The sequence below is a fragment of the Entelurus aequoreus genome, linkage group LG02, assembly GCF_033978785.1.
Source record: "Entelurus aequoreus isolate RoL-2023_Sb linkage group LG02, RoL_Eaeq_v1.1, whole genome shotgun sequence".
NCBI lineage: Eukaryota > Metazoa > Chordata > Actinopteri > Syngnathiformes > Syngnathidae > Entelurus > Entelurus aequoreus.
Window position 1 is genome coordinate 34,248,788 of NC_084732.1, and position 15,599 is coordinate 34,264,386.

The following is a 15,599-nucleotide window of genomic DNA, read 5'->3' on the forward strand; positions in this document are numbered from 1 at the left end:
CCCCGATCCATAGAGGGTCAGAGGCCCCAAGGGGCCAGGCCAACTTGGCCCCGCGGCCACGACCCACAGAGGCCCCAAGGGGCCAGGCAAAATTGGCCCCGCGGCCATGATCCACAGAGGGCCAGAGGCTCTCAATCATTATTATCAAAGCTAATTCTCAAATTGGATGGATCACACAACCTCACTCACATATTCTTTATCAATTATTAAAGGTTGTTTCTGAATTTTGATCACAGAACTTAATGCAAATATTCTTGATTGATTGACAAAGCTCATTCTCAAATTTTGATTACACAACCTTACTCTGACAAATTATCATTATCAAAAAGCTCTATCTCGAATTTGGATCACAGAATCTCACTCAAGTATTCTTAGCTGTGCCCCTCCCCCATCAAGTCTTTCATAAACCGGTCTGTTCTTTTAGAATCTCCTCATTTGGTATTTTGAACTCGTGAGAGACTGCTCAAAATTTGGTTTCCTTTCCCTCAGTTCAGACTCAGAGATAATTTGAAATCATTCAACAAGAAGTTTAACGCGCGCACACACACACACACACACACACTTGAGTTGAGCATTACTTGGAAATTCTTATATTTTCCATTTTGCTGTTATTATCAGCATCTTCCCATTTTGTCCTTTTCTTTCGAGAAAGTTTACAGTCTGACATTTGTCACTGCTGTCAGTTAATAACTTTTTGGTCTTTGACCCATTTTGTCATTTTCTCGATTCGATCGTCACTGACCACTCTCTCCTGTCTGGCAGACATCGTTGCTGCCATCATAGCTAGCAAGCTGCCTGCAGCGGGTCATCCCTATGTTCCCCGTCCCTATGTTACCCGGGTCCTATGTTCCCCTCTACCGGGGAACTAAGGACCCTTTTTAAAAAAAAGGGTTCTATGTTCCCCGCTGCGGGGAACGTACAACACTTTTTCCAGAAAAGGGTTCTATGTTCCCCGCTGCTTCCAATGCGCGACTAAGTAAGACGCACGCAGACACGCATGACAGAGACGCGTTTAAGTTGTCGAAGGAAGGAAGTTCGCGTTTGAGTTGCTCTATCTGCTGCCGCACGCCCTGTGACAGGTTAGGTTTAGGGATGGTTTTGGTCAGGGCACAATTTCGCCAAAAAAGTGCTCCACAACGCCCTGTGACAGGTTAGGTTTAGGGATAGTTTTGGTCAGGGCACAATTTCGCCAAAAAAAAGTGCTCCACAACGCCCTGTGACAGGTTAGGTTTAGGGATGGTTTTGGTCAGGGCACAATTTCGCAATTTCGCCAGATACAATGCAGGGAACATAGGACCCTTTTTTAGAAAAAGGGTCCTAAGTTCCCCGGTCGCATACAAAGACCCAGGAACAACCGGGGAACATAGGACCCGGGGAACATAGGACCCGGGGAACATAGGCACGCTCCCGCCTGCAGATAGCAACATTTTGGTGTCCTTTGGGAAAATATTTAGAAAGAAGACAAAAGTACACACAGTTGTACAACTATTATCTTTATGATCTTTTTTTTGTTAGTTTCTCTGTTACTGTGTGTGGCCAATTAAGCGACTTTTGGCCATACCTGGCTGGTGACATTTAGCGACTTTCTGGTTGATGTTAAGATTAATAATAGCAACAGTTCTCTTCATCTTAATGCAATTTATTGTGTCTGTCTCTCCACATTTTGCCATTAGGTACTTTGAGCTCTTGTTGGTCAGTCACTCTAAGGTACATTGTTGCTGCCATCATAGCTAGCAAGCTGCCTGCAGATAGCGACATTTTGGTGTCCTTTGAGAAATATTAAGAAAGAAGACAAAAGTACAAGACATTGTACGATTACTATCTTTTTAAAATTATTTGTTTCACTGTGTGATTGACCGACTTTGCCGCTAGATTTCGCGTCTTTTGGCCATACCTGGCTAGCGACTAAAAACATCATTTAGCGACTTTTTGGTTGTGAAGATAAGTGGTAAAAGCAGATCTTCCTGTTGGTCTTCCCACATTTTGCCATTTGGTACTTTGCACTCTTCTTGGTCACTCCAAGGCATTTGTCCCTGCCTTCAGCTAGTCACTTGGCTCTTTTGGAATATATTTCACTGTAATTGGCTCTCTCTCTCTCTTTCTCCTCAGTACAAATCAGCCTGTTCCCTTGCCATTCATCACTGACCACTCTGCTCTCCTGTCTGTCAGACATTATTGCTGCTTGCAGATAGCTTGGGGTCCTTAGAGAAAATATCAGAAGAGAAAAGTACACAATTATCTTAATTATCTTTTTTATTCAGTCAGTCCTTCAGTGAGTCCCAGTGTGTTGGCGATTAAGCAACGTTGGCATTCAATTAGCGACTTTTGGCCATACATGGCTGGCGACTCAAAAAACTAGAAAAAAAGTACAAAAAGTTGTACAATTAATATCTTTATTATCCTTAATTCCCCTGAATCCTAGAGTGTGTTGCAATTAAGCAACTTTGCTGCTAGGTTTAGCGACTCTTGTTTTGGGCATACCTGGCTAGCGACTACAAACATTATTCAGCAACTTTTTGGCTGTTAAGATTAACGTTAATAAATTAAATCCTAATACAATTTATTGTGTTGGTCTCGCCATCTTGCTATTAGGTACTTTGAATTCTTGTTGGTCTCTGCTAAGGTATCTGGCTGTTGTCTTTGCCTTCAGTTAGTCACTTGGCTCTGGAATATATTTAACTGTACTTGGCTCTCTCTTTCTCCTCAGTACAAATCAGTCTGTTCCCTTGCCATTTAGACATTTTCTTGATTGGATCATCACTGACCACTCTGCTCTCCTGCTGTCTATCAGACATTGTTGCTCCCATCATAGCTAGCAAGCTGCCTTGGTGTCCTTTGTGAAAATATTTAGATAGAAGACTAAAGTGCACAAAGGTGTACAATTATTATCTTTTCAAAATATTTGTTTCACTGTCAGTGTGATTGACCGACTTTGCCGCTAGATTTCGCGTCTTTTGGCCATACCTGGCTAGCGACTGAAAACATCATTTAGCAACTTTTTGGTTGTGAAGATAAGAGGTAAAAGCAGATCTGCCTGTTGGTCTTTCCACATTTTGCCATTTGGTACTTTGCACTCTTGTTGGTCACTCCAAGGCATTTGTCCCTGCCTTCAGCTAGTCACTTGGCTCTTTTGGAATATATTTCACTGTAATTGGCTCTCTCTCTCTTTCTCCTCAGTACAAATCAGTCTGTTCCCTTGCCATTTAGACATTTTCTTGATTCGATCATCACTGACCACTCTGCTCTCCTGCTGTCTATCAGACGAATCAGTTGATTCTCTGCTCTCAATTGTCTATGCTAGTAAGCTGTTATTCTCTGCTTTGGAGTGTTGATGCTGGGTTGCTAGTTTTCTAAATCACCTCACACACTTGAAGGAAGCAGCACCGATCATAAACACACAAACAAACTCACACACACACACACACACACACACACACACACACATAGTTGGTTTATCTGTTGTGATAGGCAAAGAGCCAATGTGCAAAGAAAGAAGGGAAATATGGATCATAAACGTTTAAGTGGAGGAGCTAGAAAAAAAATTCAGCAAGAAAAGAAAAAAAAGGAATCAGTTTTACTTGAGAGTGTTCCAAATATCTCCAGCTTCTTCAGTACAAAGACATCTGCTGAAAGCAATTCTATAAATGCTACTGCAAATTCAGCTAAGGTTAGCAATGCACCTGAGCTAGCATGTAGCTCCCAAGATCCTGAGACCACTACAAGTGTAGACACTGAACCAAATGCTTCTGATGCTTATGATTCAACCAATTCAGCAGTAGCCAGTTGCTCGGATGAATGTGAGGTCACTGCACCTCTGGACAGCATAGAAAATGAGCTGAATCTTTCTTCAACACCATCTACAGTGACAACTCTACCTAGTGATCCCGCTAAATGGGCTGAGACCCTCACTGAGTCAATGAAGGAAGTTCTTATTCAAAGAGGTGCAAAATCATTTCACAACCGTCACAGCCATTATCCAGCTTCTGTGAGGAACAGTGGGCTAGGAGGCAAAACCCGATGCCTAAACAATGAACATTTTACTTCACACTTGCCCAATGGACAACGAGTACAAAGAGAGTGGCTGATGTACTCTCCCTCTACTGGTAATGTTTACTGCTTTGCATGCAAACTGTTTTCCCCAAAAACGCATTCTTTTGTGACAGGCTATTGTGATTGGAAACACTCAGAAAGATTTGGTGAACATGAGCGAAGTGCTGAGCACATAACCTGCATGCAAGCAGTCTTGAACCGCGCCAAAGGTGCCACAGTTGATGCAGACCTGTTCAAACAGTTTCAGGCAGAGAGAAGCTATTGGAGGCAGGTGTTACAAAGAGTTGTTGCAGTCATTAAATTCCTTGCAGAAAGGGGCCTTGCATTTAGGGGTAAAAATGAATCGTTAGGGTCTCCTCTCAATGGGAACTACCTTGGTATTCTGGAGGTCCTGGCTGAATTTGATCCCTTTCTAAAGGATCACATCAGAAAGTTTGGGCAGATGGGTCGAGGTAATACCTCATATCTGTCCTCCACCATTTGTGAGGAATTCATTGAATTGATGGGTGCAAAAACCAAACAGGCTATAGCAGATGAACTGCAAGCAAGCAAATACTACTCTATCATTGTGGATTCAACCCCAGATTTATCTCATGTGGACCAATTGACATTCATATTCCGTTTTGTTAGCAAAGAGGGCAGTGTTGTTGAACGCTTTGTGGGTTTTGAGCCCATTACTAGCCATACAGGTGAAAGTTTGGCTAACTGTGTCATGTCTGTGTTGGAAAATCTAGGGTTAGAGCTGTCAAATTGCAGGGGGCAGGCTTATGATAATGCCAGCAACATGTCAGGGAGGTATAATGGGTTGCAGGCTCACTTAAAGAAAAGCAACCCATTAATACACTATATTCCATGTGCAGCTCACTCTTTGAATTTGGTGGGAGTCAACAGCATTGACAGATGTGGAAATGAAGTCTCTAAGTATTTTGACTTGATTCAGTCTATTTACAACTTCACAACTGCATCCACACACCGATGGGACAGGGTATTTGGCAATTCCAACATAGATCTCACACTTAAAGCTTTATCCAACACGCGTTGGAGTTGCCGTGCAGAATCTACCAAAGCACTGTGGCAGAACTACAGTAAAATAAAAGCAGCACTACAGGTTATTTCCACTGATGACACAGAGAAACGAGACACACGAACTGAAGCTGACAGTCTAGTGCGGAAGCTGGATTCACTTGAGATGGCCTTCATGGCAGGCTTTTGGGACACTGTTCTGTCCAGATTTCAGGCCACAAGTCTGCAACTTCAAAAAGCAGACATGGACCTTGGTACAGCAGTTAGATTGCTGGAATCTCTGCGCACCTTTGTTCTCTCCCAAAGAGATCTATTTGATCATTTTGAGCAGAAAGCCTTAAACATGTTGGGTGGCACCCCATCTTACAGGGCTGAACGGACGAGGAAACGTAAAAAGTTTGCTGATGAATCAGCATCCCCAGATGTTGTGCTTGAGGGAAGGCAACTGTTTCAAATAGAGACATTTATTGCCTCTATTGATCAACTGAGTTCAAGCCTTAATCACCGTCTGGAGGCCTACAAACATCTGAACAATTTGTTCAGTGTCCTTTTCTCTTTGGATACAGAGTCCAATGCTTCAGTCCTTCACAAGGCCAAGATTCTCACTGAATCATACCCATCTGACCTCAATGAAAGTCTTGGACAGGAGCTTATACAGTTCAAATCTTTTATACAGCTCAACAACACTGATGAGGAGAGGACCCCTTCAGGACTGCTCAAAACAATAATACATTTTGGACTACAGCCTACGTTTCCTAATACATACATTGCGCTACAGATTTTTCTCACTCTACCGGTCAGTAACTGTGAGGGAGAACGCTCATTCTCTCTTTTGTCAAGAGTAAAAAATGAGCTGCGCACAAGAATGACTCAGAAAAGATTAAATGCGTTATCTCTAATGGCAATTGAGAGTGAGCTGACAAGAGAGTTGGACTTCAATGATGTGGTGGATGATTTTGCAAAATTGAAAGCACGAAAGAAACCCCTTGCTTAAAGGTGCACTGTGTAAGATTTTTAGGTTATTTCCAGAATTCACCCATTCACTAATGTTAGGCTACCTGTTTTCATGAATACTTACCACCACCATAAAATTCTAAGTATCCATTATGACTTGGAGAATTGCACTTTTGCCATTTCTGGGAAGTGTCACCTGGATTGTGAAGATAGGATTGACTTTAGGCAGAAGCTTGGTGCTTTCTCTGGCAAACTGAACCTCAAGCTTCATTCTCTGCAGCTTTGCATTCTTGTGCAGACTTTCATCCACAAGGAACTTTTCAACTTCCCCACTATCGTGAAGGGGCCATCAAAAGATTTCAGTGTGTCCAGCATGTCTAGTCTCTTACTCTCCTTTCTTTGAGCCATCTCTTGTTTCTCATCTGCCCTACTCTCGAATTTTGCCTTCATGAATTTACTCCAGTTGAGTTCAACCTCCCTTTTTGCTTGTGCTGCTGCCTTGAAACCTCTGAAGCTCCTGGCTCTTCTGTAAAATTATTGACCTATTGACTGCGTTCAGTGTGCCCAACTTCTTCAGTTTGTAGTCCACCTTGCCACATTGTCTCTCCATCCCAATGTTGTGCACAGGGGTGCCATCAATGTTACTAGCCTGTTCACTGACAGGGTCCATTGGGAAGGTCTCCTCATCCATCCTCTGCCTGGCCAGGACAGTCTTCAGATGGGGCAGCATGAGATCTGTCAGCTGCTTCACTTCATCCAAGTATTCGGCAGCCACGTCTGACACTGAGTTCAGGACATGTCCAGTGCCTGTCCAGCCACTATAGCATTCTTGGAAATGGGCTATCTTGACCTGCATGCAGCCCTTGTACCATGAACTGGCCTACACCTTTCTTTGTGGTGCTCTCCGATGCATGTTATCATTTTACCTTTCTCCTTCTCCTCAAGCTTAACCACAAATAGATACAGACTTTGAGCCTCAATTTGCTGCACAGCTGCCGTTATGCCAATGTGTTTTCCTAAGATATTATTTTATTTTTAATGATAGAAGGGAGGAAAAGGGGGCAAAAATCATGTCCGATTTAGTTTTTTGGGTGGGTTGGGGGGTTTATTTCATGATAGCTACCAACTTCCAATACATAATATCTCTCAAATGACCCAATGCACCATCACTGAAGTGGGCGTAATCATTTTCAAAAATGTTTATTTTTAGGCCATTTATCCCCTCCCCCTGTGTCTGTGTGAAACCTGTGCTTGTCAGTGTCTGTGTGGTATACCTAATAGTGTGTGTGCAGTATGTGCACTCTTCTGTACAGTACAGTGTGCATGTCTGTTCACAGTATACAGTATTTCTTGCATAGTGCGTGCGTGTGTGTGCGCCCACACGCGCGGGGGGTTGAGGGGCCAAGACCATGTCAGGCCCAGGGGGCCAAAATTTCTTAATCCGCCCCTGACCCTAACCCCAACGCTAACCCTAACCCTAACCCTTATATGTTCCCCTAGTGTCCAAATAGCTCTAAATTAAGTCTTTGTTACTTTAATAAGCAACTAATTAATAGTGAATATGTTCCCCATACTAAAGTTTTACCAGAATAAAAAATAAATAAAAATGGCTGATCTGTGAGGCACACAATGGGTGGATGAAATGTCCGTACACTGAGACAATGTTCATACACCAAAGACATATTCTTATTCGGACTGTGGTTTGTAAATCTAAAAGTTTGTACTAGTGTGCAATTTGTCAAACCTCCAGCAGCTCCACCAGTGATGTCATCATGGAGGAGTGCCAGGAGGATTAAGGTAGTTCTAGATAGCAATAGTACTCATAGTAAATACTCACACTTTGGGCCTGATCTACTAAGATCCAAATGACAGACGCTAAATAATATGTGCCGACTAAAAATTGTGTGGACAAATAGTGTGTGTTGTGTGTGATCTACTAAGACTGGATGTACAATTGATAACAAGTGCAAAAGTGGTATAGACCACCCTATTTAAATGAGGATTTTGTGATTGATAGTCCTGGTCCTCCTGCATGCCTGTATGGCACTTCCCGTGGTTCCTAGCCTAGCCAGCACACTGGGATAGAAGACTGGTTCTCGGCTGACTGCGCGGAAGAAACCAGCAAACTGCAAGACATGAAACCCTCAGGGAACCTCGAGGAGGACTGGGCTGCGTTCAGAGACACCGTCTACACTGCTGCTCTCAATGCAGTAGGACCTACAGCCCGCAGGCAACAGGACTGGTTTGATGAGAACGATGATCACATCAGAGATCTTCTCCAGGAGAAACATCGTCTGCACAAAGCCTACCTCAGTGATTCAACATCCTCTCAAAAACAGTCTGCCCTCAAGAACATCAAAGCAACCATCCAGCGGGAGCTGCGTCGGATGCAGGATGACTGGCTCTGCCGAAAATCTGACGAGATCCAGTCCTATGCAGACCAGAATGACAACAAGAAGTTCCACAGCACCCTCAAGGCCATCTACGGGCCCACAACATCAGGATCTCCTCCGCTCCTCAGTGCTGATGGCAGCACACTGGTCACAGACAGAGAGAAGATCCTTGAGCGCTGGGCTGAGCACTTCCACGGTGTTCTCAACCGCCCCTCAGCCATTAATGACGAAGCCATTGCACGCCTCCCTCAAGTCCCTGTCAACACCTCCCTTGACAAACCACCAACGGAAGCTGAGGTCATCAAAGCCATCAGAGGACTTCCAAATGGCAAAGCACCTGGTGCTGATGCAATTCCAGCAGAAATCTACACAGCTGATGGACCACCTCTGACCAAACAACTGGTAGACCTATTCTGCACCATGTGAAACGAAGGGAAGCTGCCACAGGAGTTCAAAGACGCCTCCATCGTCCATCTATACAAATGCAAGGGCAACAAGCAGGACTGCAACAACCACCGCGGCATTGCTCTGCTGTCTGTAGCAGGAAAGATCCTGGCCAGAATTCTGCTAAACCGCCTGACGGAACATCTCGAACACGAAGACCTCCTACCGGAGAGCCAATGCGGATTCAGGCAGGGTCGTGGTACAGTCGACTTGATCTTCGCCGCTCGCCAACTCCAAGAGAAGAGCCGAGAACAGAACGTCACTCTATACTCCATCTTTGTAGATCTGACGAAGGCCTTCGACACTGTCAGCCGAGAGGGCCTCTGGAAGATCATGGCCAAGTTTGGCTGCTCTAACATCTTCATAAACATGGTCCGTGAATTCCATGATGGAATGCAGGCACAAGTCCAGGACAACGGCGCATCATCTGAGCCTTTACATGTGGAAAATGGAGTCAAACAAGGCTGTGTTCTGGCACCCACTCTGTTCAGTATGATGTTCTCAGCCATGCTGACAGATGCTTTCCGGTCTGGGGACATGGGAATAGACCTGCGCTACCGCACTGATGGCAAGCTGTTTAATCTGCGAAGACTCCAGGCAAAGACAAAAGTACAGACCACCAAGGTTCACGACTTTCTCTTTGCGGACGACTGTGCCCTGAATGCTTCCAACGAGCTGGAAATGCAACTGAGCATGAACAACTTTGCCACAGCATGCTCAGACTTTGGACTCACCATCAGTACAAAGAAAACAGAGGTTATGCATCAACCTGCTCCTGGAGACCCGTACACTGAGCCCCTCGTCAGCGTAAATGGTGAAGACCTCAAAGCTGCTGAAAGGTTTGTCTACCTGGGTAGCACCTTGTCACGTGTGGGCAACATCGACGAGGAGGTCATGCATAGGATAGCGCATGGAAGTGCTGCATTTGGCCGACTCCGCAGTTCTGTCTGGGAGCGCAGAGGGCTTAGCCTACGGACCAAACTTAAGGTCTACCGTGCTGTTGTCCTACCCGCCCTGCTGTATGCCTGTGAGACCTGGACTGTATACAGCCGGCATGCTAAACAGCTTAACGCCTTCCACATTAGATCCCTCAGGAGGATGCTCAACATCAGGTGGCAGGACAAGATCCCAGACACTGAGGTCCTCCACAGGGCTAAGATGCAGAGCATCTATGCCATCCTCAAGCGTTCCCAGCTGAGATGGGCTGGCCATGTCTGCCGCACGTCAGATGAACGCCTACCAAAAATGCTCCTGTACGGTGAACTGCACCATGGAAAGCGCTCACGCGGCGGACAGCGGAAACGCTTTAAGGACACCCTAAAGGCCAGTCTCAAGGGCTGTGGTCTGGACCCAGAGACCTGGGAAGCTGATGCCCAACACCGTTCAAACTGGCGCTCTGCAGTCTGGCATGGTGTAGCAGACTTCGACGAAAAACGCATCCATGAAGCCGAACAGAAGTGACAGCTCCGCAAGACCAGAGACAGTCCCTCCCTCTCAGCCAGCCACCCCCCTGCCATAACCTGCCCTCACTGCAGCCGGTCATTCCGCGCAAGGATTGGCCTCATCGGCCATCTTCGCACACACAAATCAACGGGAAGTCACCTGGTCATCTTCGAAAACGAAGGACAAACATGATACTAAGACTGGATGTACAATTGATAACAAGTGCAAAAGTGGTATAGACCACCCTATTTAAATGAGGATTTTGTGTGTACAACGCAGCATTATGTGCCTATCACTGATAAACTCTCCAATCTGTGGGGGTTTGCAATGTTGAACCAACAGCACACATCTATAATCTGTAACACTTGCAATAGAGGATCGCAAAATATAGACAACAGAAATTATTTCTAGCACGCTGTCGGCATGCTCTGCATGGAGGCGGTGGACCCTCACAACACCGCAGCACATTCATGCATCTGTAATGATCCAAACGCAAGACAAACATATATTGCAGGACTTTTTCCATATAGGAGATATTGTAATAATATATTTCCCAAATGAACAAAAACAAATGGCAGCTGACACCAAAACACATACATTTTCAAAGTTTTTTTGATCAGCTCCTTAAAGGGCAACTGCACGTTCACACTCATTATGAAAGACAAGAAAACAAAATGTTGTTTTTTTTGTTGTAAAAATCGTCTTGTTCTTGGTGGCTAGCAATGCAGCTAATGGGAGCAATCAGTTCTACCTCTAAAACACTTTAAAAATGCAGTCAAAAACCGTCAACAACACTTTATTTATGTTCAGTCACCTGTATAATAACCAAACTGTAGTGATATTGTTATTATAAGAGCGAACACTGAGGAACTCTTTTTCTAGCATATTAACACATCAGCAGGCTACAGTATTAGCCCTAGAAGCTAACTACGGCAAGAGATAAGCTAACTTCAGCGTCAGCACGAAAAGCGTTTGAGTTTGTAATTCACAACACTGCAATAAAACACCAATTTGTACTGACTGAAAAACATGAACAATCATCTGCAAAGTATTAGCCCACATTTTTTTTGTACACAGCTAGCCATACACGCATGACGTGCTGTGTGTATCATGATCAATTATAAAGTGTGACTCACTCGATGGACAGTTGTTATTTGTGTAAGCACTAAATTTATGTCGAACTAGCTTGCCTTCAAAATCCACATTTTGCAGCTTTTAGTCACTTTCACCTCAATCTCTCAGCTTCTGTCTGCTCCAGCGTCTAACTCTCCCTGCGTACTAGCTTCTAGAAGCAGTAGTTTATCCTCCGTATATTCAGATTCAAAAATATATGGTTGTGAATCCTCATTTGTCCAAAAACAGTCATCTTTTAGGAACACACACTTGTTGCCAGAAGACGGCAGCGCGCTGCTATCGAAACGGAAATAAATGCGCAAAGGAATTAGTTCCGGCAATGTTTAAAACGACCAAAATACTGTAAATATTGTACATATTACATATTGTTATGAACATGTCTGTTACTACATTACCGTATTTTTTGGATTATAAGTCGCAGTTTTTTTCATAGTTTGGCCGTGGGTGCGACATATACTCCGGAGCGACTTATATGTGTGAAATTATTAACACATTACCGTAAAATATCAAATAATATTATTTATCTCATTCGCGTAAGAGACGAAGCAAATGGCAGCAATCGTCACACACACGTCAACCAATAAGAATTCGGCGGGGGAGGGTCATGGCAGAAGTGCATTGTGGGTCATGGTATGCTAACTGCTATAGGCTATTAAAATGGATCACATCAACATTGGCGGTAACTTATAAAAACTGAGAAGCGCTGAACTAAAATGGCCCCGAAAAGGAAATCATATACTGCAGATTACAAACTGGACGTAGTGAAATATGCAGCAGAGAACGGCGATCGAGCAGCAGAAAGAAAAGACATACCAGAGGCGACACCGGGGAGGAAGATTTAATCGGATTTAGCGATCGGGAGTGACAGATTGTTTGGTAAACGTATAGCATGTTCTATATGTTATAGTTATTTGAATGACTCTTGCCATGATGTGTTGCGTTAACATACCAGGCACATTCTCAGTTGGTTATTTGTGCGTCATATAACGTACACTTATTCAGCCTGTTGTTCACTATTCTTTATTTATTTTAAATTGCCTTTCAAATGTCTATTTTTGGTGTTGGATTTTATCAAATAAATTTCCTCCAAAAATGCGACTTATACTCCAGTGCGACGTATACTCCGGAGCGACTTATAGTCCGAAAAATACGGTATATATAGACTTGCAGTGTGTATACAAAACGTTGATGGAGGGGTTTGAATTTGTTTTGAGGGCTTTGAAGGCTACAACGGTGACTCCCATTATCCACATCTTACGAGCGTTTTTGTATCATCTTTAAACCCAACCCCCCCGAAAATGGGTGTTGTTGTCCCTCATAATGATTGTGAACGATCGGCGAAATGACAAAATAAGTACAGCTCCCCTTTCATTCAGTCAGCATCTATAAAATTATACAATGATATTGCTGAACAGATGACATGTCTGATATTTTTTATTCACGACAGTCCAAATATGTTGACACACATGTAGGACCAAGGATTCCCGATCTGTCTCGCTGTCTTTGCCGCGCAATTACCTCCTTTCTCACAGCAATATGCGTAACTATGCAAGTTCACATGCAGATTTCAGACATGCTAAATTAGGATGCAAAAAGGCGCATGCGGAACAGTTTCAGCCCTGATAAATCACACTGCTATATTCTGCTCACTTAAGAGACGCAAGGTTTAGTAGATTAATTTTGTGTGCGCTATCAAGTTTGCACGTGTTTTATTCTACGCAAACCTTGAGTAGATCAGAACCTATGTTTACCATTTTGACATGTTCACTAGGAAGTGTGTTGCCAGCGACACAAGTACTTTTTCCACAATATTATGTCAGACCCACTCGACATCCATTGCTTTCGGTCTCCCCTAGAGGGGGGGGGGGGGGTGTTACCCACATATGCGGTCCTCTCCAAGGTTTCTCATAGTCATTCACACCTACGTCCCACTGGGGTGAGTTTTCCTTGCTCTTATGTGGGCTCTGTACCGAGGATGTCGTTGTGGCTTGTGCAGCTCTTTGAGACACTTGTGATTTAGGGCTATATAAATAAAACATTGTTTGATTGATTGATACTGTAAGTCCATCAATTTATTAATTTTGATGGTATTACATAAAATCCATCCATTTTCTCCCGCTTGTCCCTTTTGGAGTCGCGGGGGGTGCTGGAGCCTATCTCAGCTGCATTCGGGCGGTAGGCGGGGTACACCCTGGACAAGTCGCCACCTCATCACAGGGCCAACACGGACAGACAGACGACATTCACACTCACAATCACACACTAGGGCCAATTTAGTGTTGCCAATCAACCTATCCCCAGGTGCATGTCTTTGGAGGTGGGAGGAAGCCGGAGTACCTTGAGGGAACCCATACAGTCACAGGGAGAACATGCAAACTCCACACAGAAAGACTGCGAGACCGGGGATCGAACCCAGGACCTTCATATTGTGAGGCACACGCACTGACCACTGTGTCACCATGCTGCCAATTACATAAAATGGAATATAATGGAATAATATAAGGGGTCTACTCACTGTTAGTGAGGTATTGTACATTCAGTACATCAGCATTGGTATAAAGAAACAGCTCAAAAAAGTCTATAAACATTTGCTCTCTGGTTTCTTTATGACCCCCATTTCTATTTTGTGCTTTATTAATTCACATGTCCCAGTACTGGACGTCTGTATGACAGAATATGATTCAGTCAGCTAAAAATATGAATGGCCTTTTAGCTCAGCCAGCCACATGGATTAGCAACTCCTCCAGCTTTTCCACTGGGCTAACACTCTCCAGCACTCTCACACACACACACACACACACACACACACACACACACACACACACACACACACACACACACACACACACACACACACACACACACACACACACACACACACACACACACACACACACACACACACACACACACACACACACACACACACACACACACACACACATTATGAACACTGGCACTGACCCACACTGGTGGAAAGAGGTTGAGTGTGAAAATGGCAAAATGGAGCTGAAAATAGCCCATTGGGATTAGAACATTTGGCACATTGAGTTCAACATACAGTAGTATCTTGCTTGGTTTGCTCTCTGACACTCCGTTCTTGTAGACAACTAATACAAATCCTACCAATCTATGCTGAAAGTTCAACAGTAATAATTTCAGAGCGTTGAATTGATCTCAACTAGAATGTTCCGATTGTCTTAGAAGACGCTTTGTCTCTTATTCCAGCAAGCTTCATTAGTTTATGCTCACAGGACAGCTCTACTCAGAGAAAATGTCAACGTAAATATTCCTTAAGGGCCTTACTCACCTACACTATATTGCCAAAAGTATTTGGCCACCCATCCAAATGATCAGAATCAGGTGTCCTAATCAAGCACTTAATAATAATAATAATAATAATAATAATAATAATAACTGGGATTTATATAGCGCTTTTCTAAGTACCCAAAGTCGCTTTACATGTTAAAAACCCATCATTCATTCACACCTGGTGGTGGTAAGCAGCTTTCGTAGCCACAGCTGCCCTGGGGTAGACTGACCTCTGACTTAGGCATGGAGACTGTTTCTACAAACATTTGTGAAAGAATGGGCCGCTCTCAGGAGCTGAGTGATTTCCAGCGTGGAACTGTCATAGGATGCCACCTGTGCAACAAATCCAGTCGTGAAATTTCCTGGCTCCTAAATATTCCAAAGTCAACTGTCGGCTTTATTATAAGAAAATGGAAGAGTTTGGGAACAACACCAACTCAGCCACGAAGTGGTAGGCCACGTAAACTGACAGAGAGGGGTCAGCGGAGGAATTATGGTGTGGGGTTGTTTTTCAGGAGTTGGGCTAGGCCCCTTAGTTTCCGTGAAAGGAACTTTGAATGCTTCAGGATACCAAAACATTTTGGACAATTCCATGCTCCCAACCGTGTGGGAACAGTTTGGAACGGGCCCCTTGCTCTTCCAACATGACTGTGCACCAGTGCACAAAGCAAGGTTCATAAAGACATGGATGACAAAGTCTGGTGTGGATGAACTTGACTGGCCTGCACAGAGTCCTGACCTGAACCCAATATAACACCTTTGGGATGAATGAGAATGGAGACTGAGAGCCAGGCCTTCTCGACCAACATCAGTGTGTGACCTCACCAATGCGCTTTTGGAAGAATG